Source organism: Pseudophryne corroboree, chromosome 9 (genome assembly GCF_028390025.1).
Source record: "Pseudophryne corroboree isolate aPseCor3 chromosome 9, aPseCor3.hap2, whole genome shotgun sequence".
NCBI lineage: Eukaryota > Metazoa > Chordata > Amphibia > Anura > Myobatrachidae > Pseudophryne > Pseudophryne corroboree.
This window is the reverse complement of record NC_086452.1, coordinates 1,180,525-1,205,987: the sequence shown is the minus strand read 5'-3', so window position 1 is coordinate 1,205,987 and position 25,463 is coordinate 1,180,525. Positions and strand designations below refer to the sequence as shown.

At 44.4% G+C, this 25,463-nt stretch overlaps 1 protein-coding gene across 2 annotated transcripts in view; it reads left to right on the top strand.

The window, feature by feature from the left end:
- Positions 1–25,463, top strand: part of CC2D1B (coiled-coil and C2 domain containing 1B) — a 408,633-nt gene that overhangs the window by 42,206 nt on the left and 340,964 nt on the right. The window lies entirely within an intron of this gene.

Here is a 25,463-nt window from a genome sequence, read left to right as displayed (position 1 = left end):
TTTGGCATTAAACTGTAATTGCCAGACTCTTGACCATTCCTCTAGTCTACCTAGATCCTCAATCATTTGTTTTACCCCACCTGGTGTGTCTACCCTGTTGCATACCTTTGTGTCATCTGCAAAAAGGCATACTTTCCCTTTAATGCCATTTGCAATGTCACCAATAAAGATATTAAAAAGCACTGGTCCAAGTACAGATCCCTGGGGTACTCCACTGGTAACATTTCCCTCCTGTGAATGCACTCCATTTACCACAACTCTCTGTTTTCTATTGGGGCATGCGTCACTTGCTGCTCTGCTGGAGGGTGAAGGATCCGGGGACTCATTAGCACTACCTCTGCCCCTCCCAATACTCCAAGCCGTGGGGGCGTTTCACCGGCTTCCCTGTTCTCCTCCTCCATGTTCTCAGTGCCAGACTCCAAGCGTCGTGGCTAGAAAGCTCCTGCAGCTTCTATGCAACCTGGAACCAAGGACGGATGGGAGCAGTCACATTGCTCCCCGATGGCTCATCTGACCAAGACACAGGTATATTTACTAGTGATGTGCACCGGAAATTTTTCGGGTTTTGGGTTCGGTTCCGCGGCCGTGTTTTGGGTTCGAACGCGTTTTGGCAAAACCTCACCGAAATTTTTTTGTCGGATTCGGGTGTGTTTTGGATTCGGGTGTTTTTCAAAAAACCCTAAAAAACAGCTTAAATCATAGAATTTGGGGGTCATTTTGATCCCATAGTATTATTAACCTCAATAACCATAATTTCCACTCATTTTCAGTCTATTCTGAACACCTCACAATATTATTTTTAGTCCTAAAATTTGCACCGAGGTAGCTGTGTGACTAAGCTAAGCGACCCAAGTGGCCGACACAAACACCTGGCCCATCTAGGAGTGGCACTACAGTGTCACGCAGGATGGCCCTTCAAAAAAATACTCCCCAAACAGCACATGACGCAAAGAAAAAAAATAGGCGCAATGAGGTAGCTGTGTGACTAAGATAAGCGACCCAAGTGGCCGACACAAACACCTGGCCCATCTAGGAGTGGCACTGCAGTGTCACGCAGGATGGCCCTTCAAAAAAATACTCCCCAAACAGCACATGACGCAAAGAAAAAAAGAGGCGCAATGAGGTAGCTGTGTGACTAAGATAAGCAACCCAAGTGGCCGACACAAACACCTGGCCCATCTAGGAGTGGCACTGCAGTGTCACGCAGGATGGCCCTTCAAAAAAATACTCCCCAAACAGCACATGACGCAAAGAAAAATGAAAGAAAAAAGAGGTGCAAGATGGAATTGTCCTTGGGCCCTCCCACCCACCCTTATATTGTATAAACAGGACATGCACACTTTAACGAACCCATCATTTCAGCGACAGGGTCTGCCACACGACTGTGACTGAAATGACTGGTTGGTTTGGGCCCCCACCAAAAAAGAAGCAGTCAATCTCTCCTTGCACAAACTGGCTCTACAGAGGCAAGATGTCCACCTCATCATCATCCTCCGATTCCTCACCCCTTTCACTGTGTACATCCCCCTCCTCACAGATTATTAATTCGTCCCCACTGGAATCCACCATCACAGCTCCCTGTGTACTTTCTGGAGGCAATTGCTGCTGGTGAATGTCTCCACGGAGGAATTGATTATAATTCATTTTAATGAACATCATCTTCTCCACATTCTCTGGAAGTAACCTCGTACGCCGATTGCTGACAAGGTGAGCGGCGGCACTAAACACTCTTTCGGAGTACACACTGGAGGGAGGGCAATTTAGGTAGAATAAAGCCAGTTTGTGCAAGGGCCTCCAAATTGCCTCTTTTTCCTGCCAGTATACGTACGGACTGTCTGACGTGCCTACTTGGATGCGGTCACTCATATAATCCTCCACCATTCTTTCAATGGTGAGAGAATCATATGCAGTGACAGTAGACGACATGTCAGTAATCGTTGGCAGGTCCTTCAGTCCGGACCAGATGTCAGCACTCGCTCCAGGCTGCCCTGCATCACCGCCAGCGGGTGGGCTCGGAATTCGTAGCCTTTTCCTCGCACCCCCAGTTGCGGGAGAATGTGAAGGAGGAGATCTTGACGGGTCACGTTCCGCTTGACTTGACAATTTTCTCACCAGCAGGTCTTTGAACCTCTGCAGGCTTGTGTCTGCCGGAAAGAGAGATACAACGTAGGTTTTAAATCTAGGATCGAGCACGGTGCCCAAAATGTAGTGCTCTGATTTCAACAGATTGACCACCCGTGAATCCTGGTTAAGCGAATGAAAGGCTCCATCCACAAGTCCCACATGCCTAGCGGAATCGCTCTGTTTTAGCTCCTCCTTCAATGTCTCCAGCTTCTTCTGCAAAAGCCTGATGAGGGGAATGACCTGACTCAGGCTGGCAGTGTCTGAACTGACTTCACGTGTGGCAAGTTCAAAAGGTTGCAGAACCTTGCACAACGTTGAAATCATTCTCCACTGCGCTTGAGTCAGGTGCATTCCACCTCCTTTGCCTATATCGTGGCCAGATGTATAGGCTTGAATGGCCTTTTGCTGCTCCTCCATCCTCTGAAGCATATAGAGGGTTGAATTCCACCTCGTTACCACCTCTTGCTTCAGATGATGGCAGGGCAGGTTCAGGTGTTTTTGGTGGTGCTCCAGTCTTCTGTACGCGGTGCCTGTACGCCGAAAGTTGCCCGCAATTCTTCTGGCCACCGACAGCATCTCTTGCACGCCCCTGTCGTTTTTTAAATAATTCTGCACCACCAAATTCAAGGTATGTGCAAAACATGGGACGTGCTGGAATTTGCCCAGATGTAATGCACGCACAATATTGCTGGCGTTGTCCGATGCCACAAATCCCCAGGAGAGTCCAATTGGGGTAAGCCATTCTGCGATGATCTTCCTCAGTTGCCGTAAGAGGTTTTCAGCTGTGTGCGTATTCTGGAAAGCGGTGATACAAAGCGTAGCCTGCCTAGGAACGAGTTGGCGTTTGTGAGATGCTGCTACTGGTGCCGCCGCTGCTGTTCTTGCAGCGGGAGGCAATACATCTACCCAGTGGGCTGTCACAGTCATGTAGTCCTGAGTCTGCTCTGCTCCACTTGTCCACATGTCCGTGGTTAAGTGGACATTGGGTACAACTGCATTTTTTAGGACACTGGTGACTCTTTTTCTGAGGTCTGTGTACATTTTCGGTATCGCCTGCCTAGAGAAATGGAACCTAGATGGTATTTGGTACCGGGGACACAGTACCTCAATCAAGTCTCTAGTTGGCTCTGAATTAACGATGGATACCGGAACCACGTTTCTCACCGCCCAGGCTGCCAAGGCCTCAGTTATCCGCTTTGCAGCAGGATGACTGCTGTGATATTTCATCTTCCTCGCAAAGGACTGTTGGACAGTCAATTGCTTACTGGAAGTAGTACAAGTGGTCTTCCGACTTCCCCTCTGGGATGACGATCGACTCCCAGCAGCAACAACAGCAGCGCCAGCAGCAGTAGGCGTTGCACTCAAGGATGCATCGGAGGAATCCCAGGCAGGAGAGGACTCGTCAGACTTGCCAGTGACATGGCCTGCAGGACTATTGGCTTTCCTGGGTAAGGAGGAAATTGACACTGAGGGAGTTGGTGGTGTGGTTTGCAGGAGCTTGGTTACAAGAGGAAGGGATTTAGTGGTCAGTGGACTGCTTCCGCTGTCGCCCAAAGTTTTTGAACTTGTCACTGACTTATGATGAATGTGCTGCAGGTGACGTATAAGGGAGGATGTTCCGAGGTGGTTAACGTCCTTACCCCTACTTATTACAGCTTGACAAAGGCAACACACGGCTTGACACCTGTTGTCCGCATTTGTGTTGAAATAATTCCACACCGAAGAGCTGTTTTTTTTTGGTATTTTGACCAGGCATGTCAATGGCCATATTCCTCCCACGGACAACAGGTGTCTCCCCGGGTGCCTGACTTAAACAAACCACCTCACCATCAGAATCCTCCTTGTCAATTTCCTCCCCAGCGCCAGCAACACCCATATCCTCATCCTGGTGTACTTCAACAGTGACATCTTCAATTTGACTATCAGGAACTGGACTGCGGGTGCTCCTTCCAGCACTTGCAGGGGGCGTGCAAATGGTGGAAGGCGCAAGCTCTTCCTGTCCTGTGTTGGGAAGGTCAGGCATCACAACCGACACAATTGGACTCTCCTTGGGAATTTGTGATTTCGAAGAACGCACAGTTCTTTGCTGTGCTTTTGCCAGCTTAAGTCTTTTCATTTTTCTAGCGAGAGGCTGAGTGCTTTCATCCTCATGTGAAGCTGAACCACTAGCCATGAACATAGGCCAGGGCCTCAGCCGTTCCTTGCCACTCCGTGTCGTAAATGGCATATTGGCAAGTTTACGCTTCTCCTCAGACGCTTTTAATTTTGATTTTTGGGTCATTTTTTTACTGATCTTTTGTGTTTTGGATTTTACATGCTCTGTACTATGACATTGGGCATCGGCCTTGGCAGACGACGTTGATGGCATTTCATCGTCTCGGCCATGACTAGTGGCAGCAGCTTCAGCACGAGGTGGAAGTGGATCTTGATCTTTCCCTATTTTTTTAACCTCCACATTTTTGTTCTCCATATTGGCCTACCGTACTGCTATATACAGTATAATGGACCTGGTGGACACTATCAGCAGACTGCGTTTATAGTATAAAGAAAAAAGACACCACAGGTATACAATGTAGATGGATGGATAGTATACTTTATGTATGACGACGAGTGACTGAAGACACAGAGGTAGGTACAGCAGTGGCCTACCGTACTGCTATATACAGTATAATGGACCTGGTGGACACTGTCAGCAGACTGCGTTTATAGTATAAAGAAAAAAAGACACCACAGGTATACAATGTAGATGGATGGATAGTATACTTTATGTATGACGACGAGTGACTGAAGACACAGAGGTAGGTACAGCAGTGGCCTACCGTACTGCTATATACAGTATAATGGACCTGGTGGACACTGTCAGCAGACTGCGTTTATACTTATAGTATAAAGAAAAAAAGACACCACAGGAGTGTTTTTCAGGCAGACAAACGTATACTGGTGGTCACTGTCAGCAAAACTGTGCACTGTACTCCTGCTATAGCTGCTCCCCAGTCTCCCCCACAATTAAGCAGTGTGAGCACTCAGCACAGTCAGATATATCATGCAGCACACTGAGCACAGATATGGTATGGAGCGTTTTTTTCAGGCAGAGAACGGATAAAAAAAAAACTAGCAAAACTCTGCACTGTACTCCTAACAGCTGCTCCCCAATCCTCCCCACAATAAGCTAAGCAGTAGCAATCAATCAGATCAACTAACTACTATAACTATATAAACGGAGAGGACGCCAGCCACGTCCTCTCCCTATCAATCTCAATGCACGTGTGAAAATGGCGGCGACGCGCGGCTGCTTATATAGAATCCGAATCTCGCGAGAATCCGACAGCGGGATGATGACGTTCGGGCGCGCTCGGTTTACCCGAGCCACACGGGAGAATCCGAGTACGGCTCGGACCCGTGTAAAAAGGCTGAAGTTCGGGGGGGTTCGGTTTCCGAGAAACCGAACCCGCTCATCACTAATATTTACTGAAGTGTGGACATATTGCCCATAGCAACCAGTCAGATTCTATTTATCATTCATTTAGCACCTCCTAGAAGATAAAGGCTAAAATCTGATTAGTTGCTATGGGCAACATCGCCACGTCTAAAAAAACAAAACAAAAACCTCACACTTTAGGAAATATACCCCCGTGTCTGCAGTCACACTACGCTGCCAGGCCTGGAAGGAGCACAGTCACCCTGACCGTCACCCTAATCTGGGGTGACCACTGCTGAGAGCTCAGCGGACTTACTGTCTCATGTTCTGTCACCATACTCTCTCTGTTACTACAATGAGTGCTGACTTACTGTCTCATGTTCTGTCACCATACTCTCTCTCTGTGTTACTACAATGAGCGCTGACTTACTGTCTCATGTTCTGTCACCATACTCTCTCTGTGTTACTACAATGAGCGCTGACTTACTGTCTCATGTTCTGTCACCATACTCTCTCTCTGTTACTACAATGAGCGCTGACTTACTGTCTCATTTTCTGTCACCATACTCTCTCTGTGTTACTACAATGAGCGCTGACTTACTGTCTCATGTTCTGTCACCATACTCACTCTCTGTGTTACTACAATGAGCGCTGACTTACTGTCTCATGTTCTGTCACCGTACTCTCTCTGTGTTACTACAATGAGTGCTGACTTACTGTCTCATGTTCTGTCACCATACTCTCTCTCTGTGTTACTACAATGAGTGCTGACTTACTGTCTCATGTTCTGTCACCATACTCTCTCTCTGTTACTACAATGAGTGCTGACTTACTGTCTCATGTTCTGTCACCATACTCTCTCTCTGTGTTACTACAATGAGTGCTGACTTACTGTCTCATGTTCTGTCACCATACTCTCTCTGTGTTACTACAATGAGCGCTGACTTACTGTCTCATGTTCTGTCACCATACTCTCTCTCTGTTACTACAATGAGTGCTGACTTACTGTCTCATGTTCTGTCACCATACTCTCTCTCTGTGTTACTACAATGAGCGCTGACTTACTGTCTCATGTTCTGTCACCATACTCTCTCTCTGTTACTACAATGAGCGCTGACTTACTGTCTCATTTTCTGTCACCATACTCTCTCTGTGTTACTACAATGAGCGCTGACTTACTGTCTCATATTCTGTCACCGTACTCTCTCTGTGTTACTACAATGAGCGCTGACTTACTGTCTCATATTCTGTCACCGTACTCTCTCTGTGTTACTACAATGAGTGCTGACTTACTGTCTCATGTTCTGTCACCGTACTCTCTCTGTGTTACTACAATGAGTGCTGACTTACTGTCTCATGTTCTGTCACCATACTCTCTCTCTGTTACTACAATGAGTGCTGACTTACTGTCTCATGTTCTGTCACCATACTCTCTCTCTGTTACTACAATGAGCGCTGACTTACTGTCTCATGTTCTGTCACCATACTCACTCTCTGTGTTACTACAATGAGCGCTGACTTACTGTCTCATATTCTGTCACCATACTCTCTCTGTGTTACTACAATGAGCGCTGACTTACTGTCTCATGTTCTGTCACCATACTCACTCTCTGTGTTACTACAATGAGCGCTGACTTACTGTCTCATGTTCTGTCACCATACTCTCTCTGTGTTACTACAATGAGTGCTGACTTACTGTCTCATGTTCTGTCACCATACTCTCTCTCTGTGTTACTACAATGAGTGCTGACTTACTGTCTCATGTTCTGTCACCATACTCTCTCTCTGTGTTACTACAATGAGCGCTGACTTACTGTCTCATGTTCTGTCACCATACTCTCTCTGTGTTACTACAATGAGCGCTGACTTACTGTCTCATGTTCTGTCACCATACTCTCTCTCTGTGTTACTACAATGAGCGCTGACTTACTGTCTCATATTCTGTCACCATACTCTCTCTGTGTTACTACATTGAGCGCTGACTTACTGTCTCATGTTCTGTCACCATACTCTCTCTCTGTGTTACTACAATGAGCGCTGACTTACTGTCTCATATTCTGTCACCGTACTCTCTCTGTGTTACTACAATGAGCGCTGACTTACTGTCCCATGTTCTGTCACCATACTCTCTCTGTGTTACTACAATGAGTGCGGACTTACTGTCTCATGTTCTGTCACCATACTCTCTCTCTGTGTTACTACAATGAGCGCTGACTTACTGTCTCATGTTCTATCACCATACTCTCTCTGTGTTACTACAATGAGTGCGGACTTACTGTCTCATGTTCTGTCACCATACTCTCTCTCTGTGTTACTACAATGAGCGCTGACTTACTGTCTAATGTTCTGTCACCATACTCTCTGTGTTACTACAATGAGCGCTGACTTACTGTCTCATATTCTGTCACCATACTCTCTCTGTGTTACTACAATGAGCGCTGACTTACTGTCTCATATTCTGTCACCATACTCTCTCTCTGTGTTACTACAATGAGCGCTGACTTACTGTCTCATTTTCTGTCACCATACTCTCTCTGTGTTACTACAATGAGCGCTGACTTACTGTCTCATGTTCTGTCACAATACTCACTCTCTGTGTTACTACAATGAGCGCTGACTTACTGTCTCATGTTCTGTCACCATACTCTCTCTGTGTTACTACAATGAGTGCTGACTTACTGTCTCATGTTCTGTCACCATACTCTCTCTCTGTGTTACTACAATGAGTGCTGACTTACTGTCTCATGTTCTGTCACCATACTCTCTCTCTGTGTTACTACAATGAGCGCTGACTTACTGTCTCATGTTCTGTCACCATACTCTCTCTGTGTTACTACAATGAGCGCTGACTTACTGTCTCATGTTCTGTCACCATACTCTCTCTCTGTGTTACTACAATGAGTGCTGACTTACTGTCTCATGTTCTGTCACCATACTCTCTCTGTGTTACTACAATGAGTGCTGACTTACTGTCTCATGTTCTGTCACCATACTCTCTCTGTGTTACTACAATGAGCGCTGACTTACTGTCTCATATTCTGTCACCATACTCTCTCTGTGTTACTACAATGAGTGCGGACTTACTGTCTCATGTTCTGTCACCATACTTTCTCTGTGTTACTACAATGAGCGCTGACTTACTGTCTCATGTTCTGTCACCATACTCTCTCTCTGTTACTACAATGAGCGCTGACTTACTGTCTCATATTCTGTCACCATACTCTCTCTGTGTTACTACAATGAGCGCTGACTAACTGTCTCATGTTCTGTCACCATACTCTCTCTGTGTTACTACAATGAGCGCTGACTTACTGTCTCATGTTCTGTCACCATACTCTCTCTGTGTTACTACAATGAACGCTGACTTACTGTCTCATTTTCTGTCACCATACTCTCTCTGTGTTACTACAATGAGCGCTGACTAACTGTCTCATGTTCTGTCACCATACTCTCTCTGTGTTACTACAATGAGTGCGGACTTACTGTCTCATGTTCTGTCACCATACTCTCTCTGTGTTACTACAATGAGTGCGGACTTACTGTCTCATGTTCTGTCACCATACTCTCTCTCTGTGTTACTACAATGAGCGCTGAATTACTGTCTCATGTTCTGTCACCATACTCTCTCTATCTGTGTTACTACAATGATACTCTCTCTGTGTTACTACAATGATACTCTCTCTGTGTTACTACAATGAGCGCTGACTTACTGTCTCATGTTCTGTCACCATACTCTCTCTCTGTGTTACTACAATGAGCGCTGACTTACTGTCTCATGTTCTGTCACCATACTCTCTCTGTTACTACAATGAGCGCTGACTTACTGTCTCATGTTCTGTCACCATACTCTCTCTCTCTGTTACTACAATGAGTGCTGACTTACTGTCTCATGTTCTGTCACCATACTCTCTCTCTGTGTTACTACAATGAGCGCTGACTTACTGTCTCATGTTCTGTCACCATACTCTCTCTCTGTGTTACTACAGTGAGCGCTGACTAACTGTCTCTTATTCTGTCACCGTACTCTCTCTGTGTTACTACAATGAGCGCTGACTTACTGTCTCATGTTCTGTCACCATACTCTCTCTGTGTTACTACAATGAGTGCGGACTTACTGTCTCATGTTCTGTCACCATACTCTCTCTCTGTGTTACTACAATGAGCGCTGACTTACTGTCTCATGTTCTGTCACCATACTCTCTCTGTGTTACTACAATGAGTGCGGACTTACTGTCTCATGTTCTGTCACCATACTCTCTCTCTGTGTTACTACAATGAGCGCTGACTTACTATCTCATGTTCTGTCACCATACTCTCTCTCTGTGTTACTACAATGAGCGCTGACTTACTGTCTCATATTCTGTCACCATACTCTCTCTGTGTTACTACAATGAGCGCTGACTTACTGTCTCATATTCTGTCACCATACTCTCTCTCTGTGTTACTACAATGAGCGCTGACTTACTGTCTCATATTCTGTCACCGTACTCTCTCTGTGTTACTACAATGAGTTCTGACTTACTGTCTCATGTTCTGTCACCATACTCTCTCTCTGTTACTACAATGAGCGCTGACTTACTGTCTCATGTTCTGTCACCATACTCTCTCTGTGTTACTACAATGAGCGCTGACTTACTGTCTCATATTCTGTCACCATACTCTCTCTCTGTGTTACTACAATGAGCGCTGACTTACTGTCTCATGTTCTGTCACAATACTCTCTCTGTGTTACTACAATGAGTGCTGACTTACTGTCTCATGTTCTGTCACCATACTCTCTCTCTGTTACTACAATGAGCGCTGACTTACTGTCTCATGTTCTGTCACCATACTCTCTCTGTGTTACTACAATGAGCGCTGACTTACTGTCCCATGTTCTGTTACCATACTCTCTCTGTGTTACTACAATGAGTGCGGACTTACTGTCTCATGTTCTGTCACCATACTCTCTCTCTGTGTTACTACAATGAGCGCTGACTTACTGTCTCATGTTCTATCACCATACTCTCTCTGTGTTACTACAATGAGTGCGGACTTACTGTCTCATGTTCTGTCACCATACTCTCTCTCTGTGTTACTACAATGAGCGCTGACTTACTGTCTAATGTTCTGTCACCATACTCTCTCTCTGTGTTACTACAATGAGCGCTGACTTACTGTCTCATATTCTGTCACCATACTCTCTCTGTGTTACTACAATGAGTGCTGACTTACTGTCTCATGTTCTGTCACTATACTCTCTCTCTGTGTTACTACAATGAGTGCTGACTTACTGTCCCATGTTCTGTCACCATACTCTCTATGTTACTACAATGAGTACTGACTTACTGTCTCATGTTCTGTTACCATACTCTCTCTGTGTTACTACAATGATACTCTCTCTCTCTGTGTTACTACAATGAGTGCTGACTTACTGTCTCATGTTCTGTCACCATACTCTCTCTCTGTGTTACTACAATGAGCGCTGACTTACTGTCTCATGTTCTGTCACCATACTCTCTCTCTGTGTTACTACAATGAGCTCTGACTTACTGTCTCATGTTCTGTCACCATACTCTCTCTCTCTGTTACTACAATGAGCGCTGACTTTACTGTCTCATGTTCTGTCACCATACTCTCTCTCTGTTACTACAATGAGCGCTGACTTACTCTCTCATGTTCTGTCACCATACTCTCTCTCTGTGTTACTACAATGAGTGCTGACTTACTGTCTCATATTATGTCACCATACTCTTTCTGTGTTACTACAATGAGCGCTGACTTACTGTCTCATGTTCTGTCACCATACTCTCTCTCTGTTACTACAATGAGCGCTGACTTACTGTCTCATGTTCTGTCACCATACTCTCTCTGTGTTACTACAATGAGCACTGACTTACTGTCTCATGTTCTGTCACCATACTCTCTCTCTGTTACTACAATGAGCGCTGACTTACTGTCTCATGTTCTGTCACCATACTCTCCCTGTGTTACTACAATGAGCGCTGACTTACTGTCTCATGTTCTGTCACCATACTCTCTCTCTCTGTTACTACAATGAGTGCTGACTTACTGTCTCATGTTCTGTCACCATACTCTCTCTCTGTGTTACTACAATGAGCGCTGACTTACTGTCTCATGTTCTGTCACCATATTCTCTCTCTGTGTTACTACAATGAGCGCTGACTTACTGTCTCATGTTCTGTCACCATACTCTCTCTCTGTGTTACTACAATGAGCGCTGACTTACTGTCTCATGTTCTGTCACCATACTCTCTCTGTGTTACTACAATGAGTGCTGACTTACTGTCTCATGTTCTGTTACCATACTCTCTCTTTGTGTTACTACAATGAGCGCTGACTTACTGTCTCATGTTCTGTCACCATACTCTCTCTCTCTGTGTTACTACAATGAGTCCTGACTTACTGTCTCATATTCTGTCACCATACTCTCTCTGTGTTACTACAATGAACGCTGACTTACTGTCTCATGTTCTGTCACCATACTCTCTGTCTGTGTTATCCAATGAGCGCTGACTTACTGTCTCATATTCTGTCACCATACTCTCTCTGTGTTACTACAATAAGCGCTGACCTACTGTCTCATATTCTGTCACCATACTCTCTCTGTGTTACTACAATGAGCGCTGATTTACTGTCCCATGTTCTGTCACCATACTCTGTGTTACTACAATGAGCGCTGACTTACTGTCTCATGTTCTGTTACCATACTCTCTCTGTGTTACTACAATGAGCGCTGACTTACTGTCCCATGTTCTGTCACCATACTCTCTCTCTGTGTTACTACAATGAGCGCTCACTTACTGTCTCATGTTCTGTCACCATACTCTCTCTCTGTGTTACTACAATGAGCGCTGACTTACTGTCTCATATTCTGTCACCATACTCTCTCTGTGTTACTACAATCTGTGCTGACTTACTGACTCATGTTCTGTCACCATACTCTCTCTCTCTGTTACTACAATGAGCGCTGACTTACTGTCTCATGTTCTGTCACCATACTCTCTCTCTGTGTTACTACAATGAGCGCTGACTTACTGTCTCATGTTCTGTCACCATACTCTCTCTGTGTTACTACAATGAGCGCTGACTTACTGTCTCATGTTCTGTCACCATACTCTCTGTCTGTGTTATCCAATGAGCGCTGACTTACTGTCTCATATTCTGTCACCATACTCTCTCTGTGTTACCACAATGAGCTCTCACTTACTGTCTCATGTTCTGTCACCATACTCTCTCTGTGTTACTACAATGAGCGCTGACTTACTGTCTCATGTTCTGTCACCATACTCTCTCTGTGTTACTACAATGAGCGCTGACATACTGTCCCATGTTCTGTCACCATACTCTCTCTGTGTTACTACAATGAGCGCTGACTTACTGTCTCATATTCTGTCACCATACTCTCTCTGTGTTACTACAATGAGCGCTGACTTACTGTCCCATGTTCTTTCACCATACTCTCTCTGTGTTACTACAATGAGCGCTGACTTACTGTCTCATGTTCTGTCTCCGTACTCTCTCTGTGTTACTACAATGAACGCTGACTTACTGTCTCATGTTCTGTCACCATACTCTCTCTGTGTTACTACAATGAGCGCTGACTTATTGTCTCATATTCTGTCACCATACTCTCTCTGTGTTACTACAATGAGCGCTGACTTACTGTCTCATATTCTGTCACCATACTCTCTCTTTGTTACTACAATGAACGCTGACTTACTGTCTCATGTTCTGTCACCATACTCTCTCTCTGTGTTACTACATTGAACGCTGACTTACTGTCTCATGTTCTGTCACCATACTCTCTCTCTCTGTGTTACTACAATGAGTGCTGACTTACTGTCTCATATTCTGTCACCATACTCTCTCTGTGTTACTACAATGAACGCTGACTTACTGTCTCATGTTCTGTCACCATACTCTCTCTCTGTGTTATCCAATGAGCGCTGACTTACTGTCTCATATTCTGTCACCATACTCTCTCTCTGTGTTACCACAATGAGCTCTCACTTACTGTCTCATGTTCTGTCACCATACTCTCTCTCTGTGTTACTACAATGAGCGCTGACATACTGTCCCATGTTCTGTCACCATACTCTCTCTGTGTTACTACAATGAGCGCTGACTTACTGTCTCATGTTCTGTCTCCGTACTCTCTCTGTGTTACTACAATGAACGCCGACTTACTGTCTCATGTTCTGTCACCATACTCTCTCTCTGTGTTACTACAATGAGCGCTGACTTACTGTCTCATGTTCTGTCACCATACTCTCTCTCTGTGTTACTACAATGAGCGCTGACTTACTGTCTCATGTTCTGTCACCATACTCTCTCTCTCTGTGTTACTACAATGAGTGCTGACTTACTGTCTCATGTTCTGTCTCCGTACTCTCTCTGTGTTACTACAATGAGCGCTGACTTACTGTCTCATATTCTGTCACCATACTCTCTCTCTCTGTGTTACTACAATGAGTGCTGACTTACTGTCTCATGTTCTGTCACCGTACTCTCTCTGTTACTACAATGAACGCTGACTTACTGTCTCATATTCTGTCACCATACTCTCTCTGTGTTACTACAATGAGCGCTGACTTACTGTCTCATGTTCTGTTACCATACTCTCTCTGTGTTACTACAATGAGCGCTGACTTACTGTCTCATGTTCTGTCTCCGTACTCTCTCTGTGTTACTACAATGAGCGCTGACATACTGTCCCATGTTCTGTCACCATACTCTCTCTGTGTTACTACAATAAGCGCTGACTTACTGTCTCATATTCTGTCACCATACTCTCTCTGTGTTACTACAATGAGCGCTGACTTACTGTCCCATGTTCTGTCACCATACTCTGTGTTACTACAATGAGTGCTGACTTACTGTCTCATGTTCTGTCAACATACTCTCTTTGTGTTACTACAATGATACTCTCTCTCTGTTACTACAATGAGCGCTGACTTACTGTCTCATGTTCTGTCACCATACTCTCTCTCTGTGTTACTACAATGAGCGCTGACTTACTGTCTCATGTTCTGTCACCATACTCTCTCTCTGTGTTACTACAATGAGCGCTGACTTTCTGTCTCATGTTCTGTCAACATACTCTCTCTCTGTGTTACTACAATGAGCGCTGACTTACTGTCTCATGTTCTGTCACCATACTCTCTCTGTGTTACTACAATGAGCGCTGACTTACTGTCCCATGTTCTGTCACCATACTCTCTCTGTGTTACTACAATGAGCGCTGACTTACTGTCTCATATTCTGTCACCATACTCTCTGTCTGTGTTATCCAATGAGCGCTGACTTACTGTCTCATATTCTGTCACCATACTCTCTCTGTGTTACCACAATGAGCGCTCACTTACTGTCTCATGTTCTGTCACCATACTCTCTCTGTGTTACTACAATGAGCGCTGACTTACTGTCTCATATTCTGTCACCATACTCTCTCTGTGTTACTACAATGAGCGCTGACTTACTGTCTCATGTTCTGTCACCATACTCTCTCTCTCTGTTACTACAATGAGGGCTGACTTACTGTCTCATGTTCTGTCACCATACTCAGTGTTACTACAATGAGCGCTGACTTACTGTCTCATGTTCTGTCACCATACTCTCTCTCTCTGTTACTACAATGAGGGCTGACTTACTGTCTCATGTTCTGTCACCATACTCTCTCAGTGTTACTACAATGAGCGCTGACTTACTGTCTCATATTCTGTCACCATACTCTCTCTGTGTTACTACAATGAGCGCTGACTTACTGTCTCATATTCTGTCACCATACTCTCTCTGTGTTACTACAATGAACGCTGACTTACTGTCTCATGTTCTGTCACCATACTCTCTGTGTGTTACTACAATGAGCGCTGACTTACTGTCTCATGTTCTGTCACCATACTCTCTCTCTCTGTGTTACTACAATGAGTGCTGACTTACTGTCTCATATTCTGTCACCATACTCTCTCTGTGTTACTACAATGAACGCTGACTTACTGTCTCATGTTCTGTCACCATACTCTCTCTCTGTGTTATCCAATGAGCGCTGACTTACTGTCTCATATTCTGTCACCATACTCTCTCTCTGTGTTACCACAATGAGCTCTCACTTACTGTCTCATGTTCTGTCACCATACTCTCTCTCTGTGTTACTACAATGAGCGCTGACATACTGTCCCATGTTCTGTCACCATACTCTCTCTGTGTTACTACAATGAGCGCTGACTTACTGTCTCATGTTCTGTCTCCGTACTCTCTCTGTGTTACTACAATGAACGCTGACTTACTGTCTCATGTTCTGTCACCATACTCTCTCTCTGTGTTACTACAATGAGCGCTGACTTACTGTCTCATGTTCTGTCACCATACTCTCTCTCTGTGTTACTACAATGAGCGCTGACTTACTGTCTCATGTTCTGTCACCATACTCTCTCTCTCTGTGTTACTACAATGAGTGCTGACTTACTGTCTCATGTTCTGTCTCCGTACTCTCTCTGTGTTACTACAATGAGCGCTGACTTACTGTCTCATATTCTGTCACCGTACTCTCTCTGTGTTACTACAATGAGCGCTGACTTACTGTCTTACGTTCTGTCACCATACTCTCTCTCTGTGTTACTACAATGAGCGCTGACTTACTGTCTCATGTTCTGTTACCATACTCTCTCTGTGTTACTACAATGAGCGCTGACTTACTGTCTCATGTTCTGTCTCCGTACTCTCTCTGTGTTACTACAATGAGCGCTGACATACTGTCCCATGTTCTGTCACCATACTCTCTCTGTGTTACTACAATAAGCGCTGACTTACTGTCTCATATTCTGTCACCATACTCTCTCTGTGTTACTACAATGAGCGCTGACTTACTGTCCCATGTTCTGTCACCATACTCTGTGTTACTACAATGAGTGCTGACTTACTGTCTCATGTTCTGTCACCATACTCTTTGTGTTACTACAATGATACTCTCTCTCTGTTACTACAATGAGCGCTGACTTACTGTCCCATGTTCTGTCACCATACTCCCTCTCTGTGTTACTACAATGAGCGCTGACTTACTGTCTCATGTTCTGTCACCATACTCTCTTTGTGTTACTACAATGATACTCTCTCTCTGTTACTACAATGAGCGCTGACTTACTGTCTCATGTTCTGTCACCATACTCTCTCTCTGTGTTACTACAATGAGCGCTGACTTTCTGTCTCATGTTCTGTCAACATACTCTCTCTCTGTGTTACTACAATGAGTGCTGACTTACTGTCTCATGTTCTGTCACCATACTCTCTCTGTGTTACTACAATGAGCGCTGACTTACTGTCTCATATTCTGTCACCATACTCTCTGTCTGTGTTATCCAATGAGTGCTGACTTACTGTCTCATATTCTGTCACCATACTCTCTCTGTGTTACCACAATGAGCGCTCACTTACTGTCTCATGTTCTGTCACCATACTCTCTCTCTGTGTTACTACAATGAGTGCTGACTTACTGTCTCATATTCTGTCACCATACTCTCTCTGTGTTACTACAATGAGCGCTGACTTACTGTCTCATATTCTGTCACCATACTCTCTCTGTGTTACTACAATGAGGGCTGACTTACTGTCTCATGTTCTGTCACCATACTCTCTCTCTGTGTTACTACAATGAGCGCTGACTTACTGTCTCATGTTCTATCACCGTACTCTCTCTGTGTTACTACAATGAGCGCTGACTTACTGTCTCATGTTCTGTCACCATACTCTCTCTCTGTGTTACTACAATGAGCGCTGACTTACTGTCTCATATTCTGTCACCATACTCTGTGTGTTACTACAATGAGCGCTGACTTACTGTCTCATGTTCTGTCACCATACTCTCTCTGTGTTACTACAATGAGCGCTGACTTACTGTCTCATGTTCTGTCACCATACTCTCCGTGTGTGTTACTACAATGAGCGCTGACTTACTGTCTCATGTTCTGTCACCATACTCTCTCTGTGTTACTACAATGAGCGCTGACTTACTGTGTCATGTTCTGTCACCATACTCTCTCTGTGTTACTACAATGAGTGCTGACTTACTGTCTCATGTTCTGTCACCATACTGTCTCTCTGTGTTACTACAATGAGCGCTGACTTACTGTCTCATGTTCTGTCACCATACTCTCTCTGTGTTACTACAATGAGTGCTGACTTACTGTCTCATGTTCTGTCACCATACTCTCTCTCTGTTTTACTACAATGAGCGCTGACTTACTGTCTCATGTTCTGTCACCATACTCTCTCTGTTACTGCAATGAGCCCTGACTTACTGTCTCATGTTCTGTCACCATACTCTCTCTCTTACTACAATGAGCGCTGACTTACTGTCTCATGTTCTGTCACCATACTCTCTTTGTGTTACTACAATGAGCGCTGACTTACTGTCTCATGTTCTGTCACCATACTCTCTCTCTGTGTTACTACTATGAGCGCTGACTTACTGTCTCATATTCTGTCACCATACTCTCTCTCTGTGTTACTACAATGAGCGCTGACTTACTGTCTCATGTTCTGTCACCATACTCTCTCTCTGTTACTACAATGAGCGCTGACTTACTGTCTCACGTTCTGTCACCATACTCTCTCTGTGTTACTACAATGAGCGCTGACTTACTGTCTCATGTTCTGTCACCATACTCTCTGTGTTACTACAATGAGCGCTGACATACTGTCCCATGTTCTGTCACCATACTCTCTCTGTGTTACTACAATGAGCGCTGACTTACTGTCTCATATTCTGTCACCATACTCTCTCTCTGTGTTACTACAATGAGCGCTGTCTTACTGTCTCATATTCTGTCACCATACTCTCTCTCTGTGTTACTACAATGAGCGCTGACTTACTGTCTCATATTCTGTCACCATACTCTCTCTCTGTGTTACTACAATGAGCGCTGACTTACTGTCTCATGTTCTGTCACCATACTCTCTCTCTGTGTTACTACAATGAGCGCTGACTTACTGTCTCATATTCTGTCACCATACTCTCTCTCTGTGTTACTACAATGAGCGCTGACTTACTGTCTCATGTTCTGTCATCATACTCTCGCTGTTACTACAATGAGCGCTGACTTACTGTCTCATATTCTGTCACCATACTCTCTCTGTGTGTTACTACAATGAGCGCTGTCTTACTGTCTTATGTTCTGTCACCATACTCTCTCTGTGTTACTACAATGAGCGCTGACTTACTGTCTCATATTCTGTCACCATACTCTCTCTGTGTTACTACAATGAGCGCGGACTTACTGTCTCATATTCTGTCACCATACTCTCTCTGTTACTACAATGAGCGCTGACTTACTGTCTCATGTTCTGTCATCATACTCTCGCTGTTACTACAATGAGCGCTGACTTACTGTCTCATATTCTGTCACCATACTCTCTCTGTGTGTTACTACAATGAGCGCTGACTTACTGTCTCATGTTCTGTCACCATACTCTCTGTGTTACTACAATGAGCGCTGACATACTGTCCCATGTTCTGTCACCATACTCTCTCTGTGTTACTACAATGAGCCCTGACATACTGTCTCATGTTCTGTCACCATACTCTCTCTCTTACTACAATGAGCGCTGACTTACTGTCTCATGTTCTGTCACCATACTCTCTCTGTGTTACTACAATGAGCGCTGACTTACTGTCTCATATTCTGTCACCATACTCTCTCTGTGTTACTACAATGAGCGCTGACTTACTGTCCCATGTTCTGTCACCATACTCTGTGTTACTACAATGAGTGCTGACTTACTGTCTCATGTTCTGTCACCATACTCTTTGTGTTACTACAATGATACTCTCTCTCTGTTACTACAATGAGCGCTGACTTACTGTCTCATGTTCTGTCACCATACTCTCTCTCTGTGTTACTACAATGAGCGCTGACTTACTGTCTCATGTTCTGTCACCATACTCTCTCTCTGTGTTACTACAATGAGCGCTGACTTTCTGTCTCATGTTCTGTCAACATACTCTCTCTCTGTGTTACTACAATGAGCGCTGACTTACTGTCTCATGTTCTGTCACCATACTCTCTCTGTGTTACTACAATGAGCGCGGACTTACTGTCTCATATTCTGTCACCATACTCTCTCTGTTACTACAATGAGCGCTGACTTACTGTCTCATGTTCTGTCATCATACTCTCGCTGTTACTACAATGAGCGCTGACTTACTGTCTCATATTCTGTCACCATACTCTCTCTGTGTGTTACTACAATGAGCGCTGACTTACTGTCTCATGTTCTGTCACCATACTCTCTGTGTTACTACAATGAGCGCTGACATACTGTCCCATGTTCTGTCACCATACTCTCTCTGTGTTACTACAATGAGCCCTGACATACTGTCTCATGTTCTGTCACCATACTCTCTCTCTTACTACAATGAGCGCTGACTTACTGTCTCATGTTCTGTCACCATACTCTCTCTGTGTTACTACAATGAGCGCTGACTTACTGTCTCATATTCTGTCACCATACTCTCTCTGTGTTACTACAATGAGCGCTGACTTACTGTCCCATGTTCTGTCACCATACTCTGTGTTACTACAATGAGTGCTGACTTACTGTCTCATGTTCTGTCACCATACTCTCTTTGTGTTACTACAATGATACTCTCTCTCTGTTACTACAATGAGCGCTGACTTGCTGTCTCATGTTCTGTCACCATACTCTCTCTCTGTGTTACTACAATGAGCGCTGACTTACTGTCCCATGTTCTGTCACCATACTCCCTCTCTGTGTTACTACAATGAGCGCTGACTTACTGTCTCATGTTCTGTCACCATACTCTCTTTGTGTTACTACAATGATACTCTCTCTCTGTTACTACAATGAGCGCTGACTTACTGTCTCATGTTCTGTCACCATACTCTCTCTCTGTGTTACTACAATGAGCGCTGACTTACTGTCTCATGTTCTGTCACCATACTCTCTCTCTGTGTTACTACAATGAGCGCTGACTTTCTGTCTCATGTTCTGTCAACATACTCTCTCTCTGTGTTACTACAATGAGCGCTGACTTACTGTCTCATGTTCTGTCACCATACTCTCTCTGTGTTACTACAATGAGCGCTGACTTACTGTCTCATGTTCTGTCACCATACTCTCTCTGTGTTACTACAATGAGCGCTGACTTACTGTCTCATGTTCTGTCACCATACTCTCTGTCTGTGTTATCCAATGAGCGCTGACTTACTGTCTCATATTCTGTCACCATACTCTCTCTGTGTTACCACAATGAGCGCTCACTTACTGTCTCATGTTCTGTCACCATACTCTCTCTCTGTGTTACTACAATGAGCGCTGACATACTGTCCCATGTTCTGTCACCATACTCTCTCTGTGTTACTACAATGAGCGCTGACTTACTGTCTCATGTTGTGTCTCCGTACTCTCTCTGTGTTACTACAATGAGCGCTGACTTACGGTCTCATGTTCTGTCACCATACTCTCTCTCTCTGTTACTACAATGAGGGCTGACTTACTGTCTCATGTTCTGTCACCATACTCTCTCTCTGTGTTACTACAATGAGCGCTGACTTACTGTCCCATGTTCTGTCACCATACTCCCTCTCTGTGTTACTACAATGAGCGCTGACTTACTGTCTCATGTTCTGTCACCATACTCTCTGTCTGTGTTATCCAATGAGCGCTGACTTACTGTCTCATATTCTGTCACCATACTCTCTCTGTGTTACCACAATGAGCGCTCACTTACTGTCTCATGTTCTGTCACCATACTCTCTCTCTGTGTTACTACAATGAGCGCTGACATACTGTCCCATGTTCTGTCACCATACTCTCTCTGTGTTACTACAATGAGCGCTGACTTACTGTCTCATGTTGTGTCTCCGTACTCTCTCTGTGTTACTACAATGAGCGCTGACTTACTGTCTCATGTTCTGTCACCATACTCTCTCTCTCTGTTACTACAATGAGGGCTGACTTACTGTCTCATGTTCTGTCACCATACTCTCTCTCTGTGTTACTACAATGAGCGCTGACTTACTGTCCCATGTTCTGTCACCATACTCCCTCTCTGTGTTACTACAATGAGCGCTGACTTACTGTCTCATGTACTGTCACCATACTCTCTCTGTGTTACTACAATGAGCGCTGACTTACTGTCTCATGTTCTGTCACCATACTGTCTCTCTGTGTTACTACAATGAGTGCTGACTTACTGTCTCATGTTCTGTCACCATACTCTCTCTCTGTGTTACTACAATGAGCGCTGACTTACTGTCTCATGTTCTGTCACCATACTCTCTCTGTTACTGCAATGAGCGCTGACATACTGTCTCATGTTCTGTCACCATACTCTCTCTGTGTTACTACAATGAGCCCTGACTTACTGTCTCATGTTCTGTCACCATACTCTCTCTCTTACTACAATGAGCGCTGACTTACTGTCTCATGTTCTGTCACCATACTCTCTCTCTTACTACAATGAGCGCTGACTTACTGTCTCATATTCTGTCACCATACTCTCTCTCTGTGTTACTACAATGAGCGCTGACTTACTGTCTCATGTTCTGTCACCATACTCTCTCTCTGTTACTACAATGAGCGCTGACTTACTGTCTCACGTTCTGTCACCATACTCTCTCTGTGTTACTACAATGAGCGCTGACTTACTGTCTCATGTTCTGTCACCATACTCTCTGTGTTACTACAATGAGCGCTGTCTTACTGTCTCATATTCTGTCACCATACTCTCTCTCTGTGTTACTACAATGAGCGCTGACTTACTGTCTCATATTCTGTCACCATACTCTCTCTCTGTGTTACTACAATGAGCGCTGACTTACTGTCTCATGTTCTGTCACCATACTCTCTCTCTGTTACTACAATGAGCGCTGACTTACTGTCTTATGTTCTGTCACCATACTCTCTCTGTGTTACTACAATGAGCGCTGACTTACTGTCTCATATTCTGTCACCATACTCTCTCTGTGTTACTACAATGAGCGCTGACTTACTGTCTCATGTTCTGTCATCATACTCTCGCTGTTACTACAATGAGCGCTGACTTACTGTCTCATATTCTGTCACCATACTCTCTCTGTGTGTTACTACAATGAGCGCTGACTTACTGTCTCATGTTCTGTCACCATACTCTGTGTTACTACAATGAGCGCTGACTTACTGTCTCATGTTCTGTCACCATACTCTCTGTGTTACTACAATGAGCGCTGACTTACTGTCCCATGTTCTGTCACCATACTCTCTCTGTGTTACTACAATGAGCCCTGACTTACTGTCTCATGTTCTGTCACCATACTCTCTCTCTTACTACAATGAGCGCTGACTTACTGTCTCATGTTCTGTCACCATACTCTCTCTGTGTTACTACAATGAGCGCTGACTTACTGTCTCATATTCTGTCACCATACTCTCTCTCTGTGTTACTACAATGAGCGCTGACTTACTGTCTCATGTTCTGTCACCATACTCTGTCTCTGTTACTACAATGAGCGCTGACTTACTGTCTCACGTTCTGTCACCATACTCTCTCTGTGTTACTACAATGAGCGCTGACTTACTGTCTCATATTCTGTCACCATACTCTCTCTCTGTGTTACTACAATGAGCGCTGTCTTACTGTCTCATATTCTGTCACCATACTCTCTCTCTGTGTTACTACAATGAGCGCTGACTTACTGTCTCATATTCTGTCACCATACTCTCTCTCTGTGTTACTACAATGAGCGCTGACTTACTGTCTCATGTTCTGTCACCATACTCTCTCTCTGTTACTACAATGAGCGCTGACTTACTGTCTCATGTTCTGTCACCATACTCTCTCTGTGTTACTACAATGAGCGCTGACTTACTGTCTCATATTCTGTCACCATACTCTCTCTGTGTTACTACAATGAGCGCTGACTTACTGTCATATTCTGTCACCATACTCTCTCTGTTACTACAATGAGCGCTGACTTACTGTCTCATGTTCTGTCATCATACTCTCGCTGTTACTACAATGAGCGCTGACTTACTGTCTCATATTCTGTCACCATACTCTCTCTGTGTGTTACTACAATGAGCGCTGACTTACTGTCCCATGTTCTGTCACCATACTCCCTCTCTGTGTTACTACAATGAGCGCTGACTTACTGTCTCATGTTCTGTCACCATACTCTCTTTGTGTTACTACAATGATACTCTCTCTCTGTTACTACAATGAGCGCTGACTTACTGTCTCATGTTCTGTCACCATACTCTCTCTCTGTGTTACTACAATGAGCGCTAACTTACTGTCTCATGTTCTGTCACCATACTCTCTCTCTGTGTTACTACAATGAGCGCTGACTTTCTGTCTCATGTTCTGTCAACATACTCTCTCTGTGTGTTACTACAATGAGCGCTGACTTACTGTCTCATGTTCTGTCACCATACTCTCTGTGTTACTACAATGAGCGCTGACATACTGTCTCATGTACTGTCACCATACTCTCTCTGTGTTACTACAATGAGCCCTGACTTACTGTCTCATGTTCTGTCACCATACTCTCTCTCTTACTACAATGAGCGCTGACTTACTGTCTTATATTCTGTCACCATACTCTCTCTGTGTGTTACTACAATGAGCGCTGACTTACTGTCTCATATTCTGTCACCATACTCTCTCTGTGTTACTACAATGAGCGCTGACTTACTGTCCCATGTTCTGTCACCATACTCTGTGTTACTACAATGAGTGCTGACTTACTGTCTCATGTTCTGTCACCATACTCTCTTTGTGTTACTACAATGATACTCTCTCTCTGTTACTACAATGAGCGCTGACTTACTGTCTCATGTTCTGTCACCATACTCTCTCTCTGTGTTACTACAATGAGCGCTGACTTACTGTCCCATGTTCTGTCACCATACTCCCTCTCTGTGTTACTACAATGAGCGCTGACTTACTGTCTCATGTTCTGTCACCATACTCTCTTTGTGTTACTACAATGATACTCTCTCTCTGTTACTACAATGAGCGCTGACTTACTGTCTCATGTTCTGTCACCATACTCTCTCTCTGTGTTACTACAATGAGCGCTGACTTTCTGTCTCATGTTCTGTCAACATACTCTCTCTCTGTGTTACTACAATGAGCGCTGACTTACTGTCCCATGTTCTGTCACCATACTCTGTCTGTGTTACTACAATGAGCGCTGACTTACTGTCTCATGTTCTGTCACCATACTCTCTCTGTGTTACTACAATGAGCGCTGACTTACTGTCTCATGTTCTGTCACCATACTCTCTGTCTGTGTTATCCAATGAGCGCTGACTTACTGTCTCATATTCTGTCACCATACTCTCTCTGTGTTACCACAATGAGCGCTCACTTACTGTCTCATGTTCTGTCACCATACTGTCTCTCTGTGTTACTACAATGAGTGCTGACTTACTGTCTCATGTTCTGTCACCATACTCTCTCTCTGTGTTACTACAATGAGCGCTGACTTACTGTCTCATGTTGTGTCTCCGTACTCTCTCTGTGTTACTACAATGAGCGCTGACTTACTGTCTCATGTTCTGTCACCATACTCTCTCTCTCTGTTACTACAGTGAGGGCTGACTTACTGTCTCATGTTCTGTCACCATACTCTCTCTCTGTGTTACTACAATGAGCGCTGACATACTGTCCCATGTTCTGTCACCATACTCTCTCTGTGTTACTACAATGAGCGCTGACTTACTGTCTCATGTTCTGTCACCATACTCTCTCTCTTACTACAATGAGCGCTGACTTACTGTCTCATATTCTGTCACCATACTCTCTCTCTGTGTTACTACAATGAGCGCTGACTTACTGTCTCACGTTCTGTCACCATACTCTCTCTGTGTTACTACAATGAGCGCTGACTTACTGTCTCATATTCTGTCACCATACTCT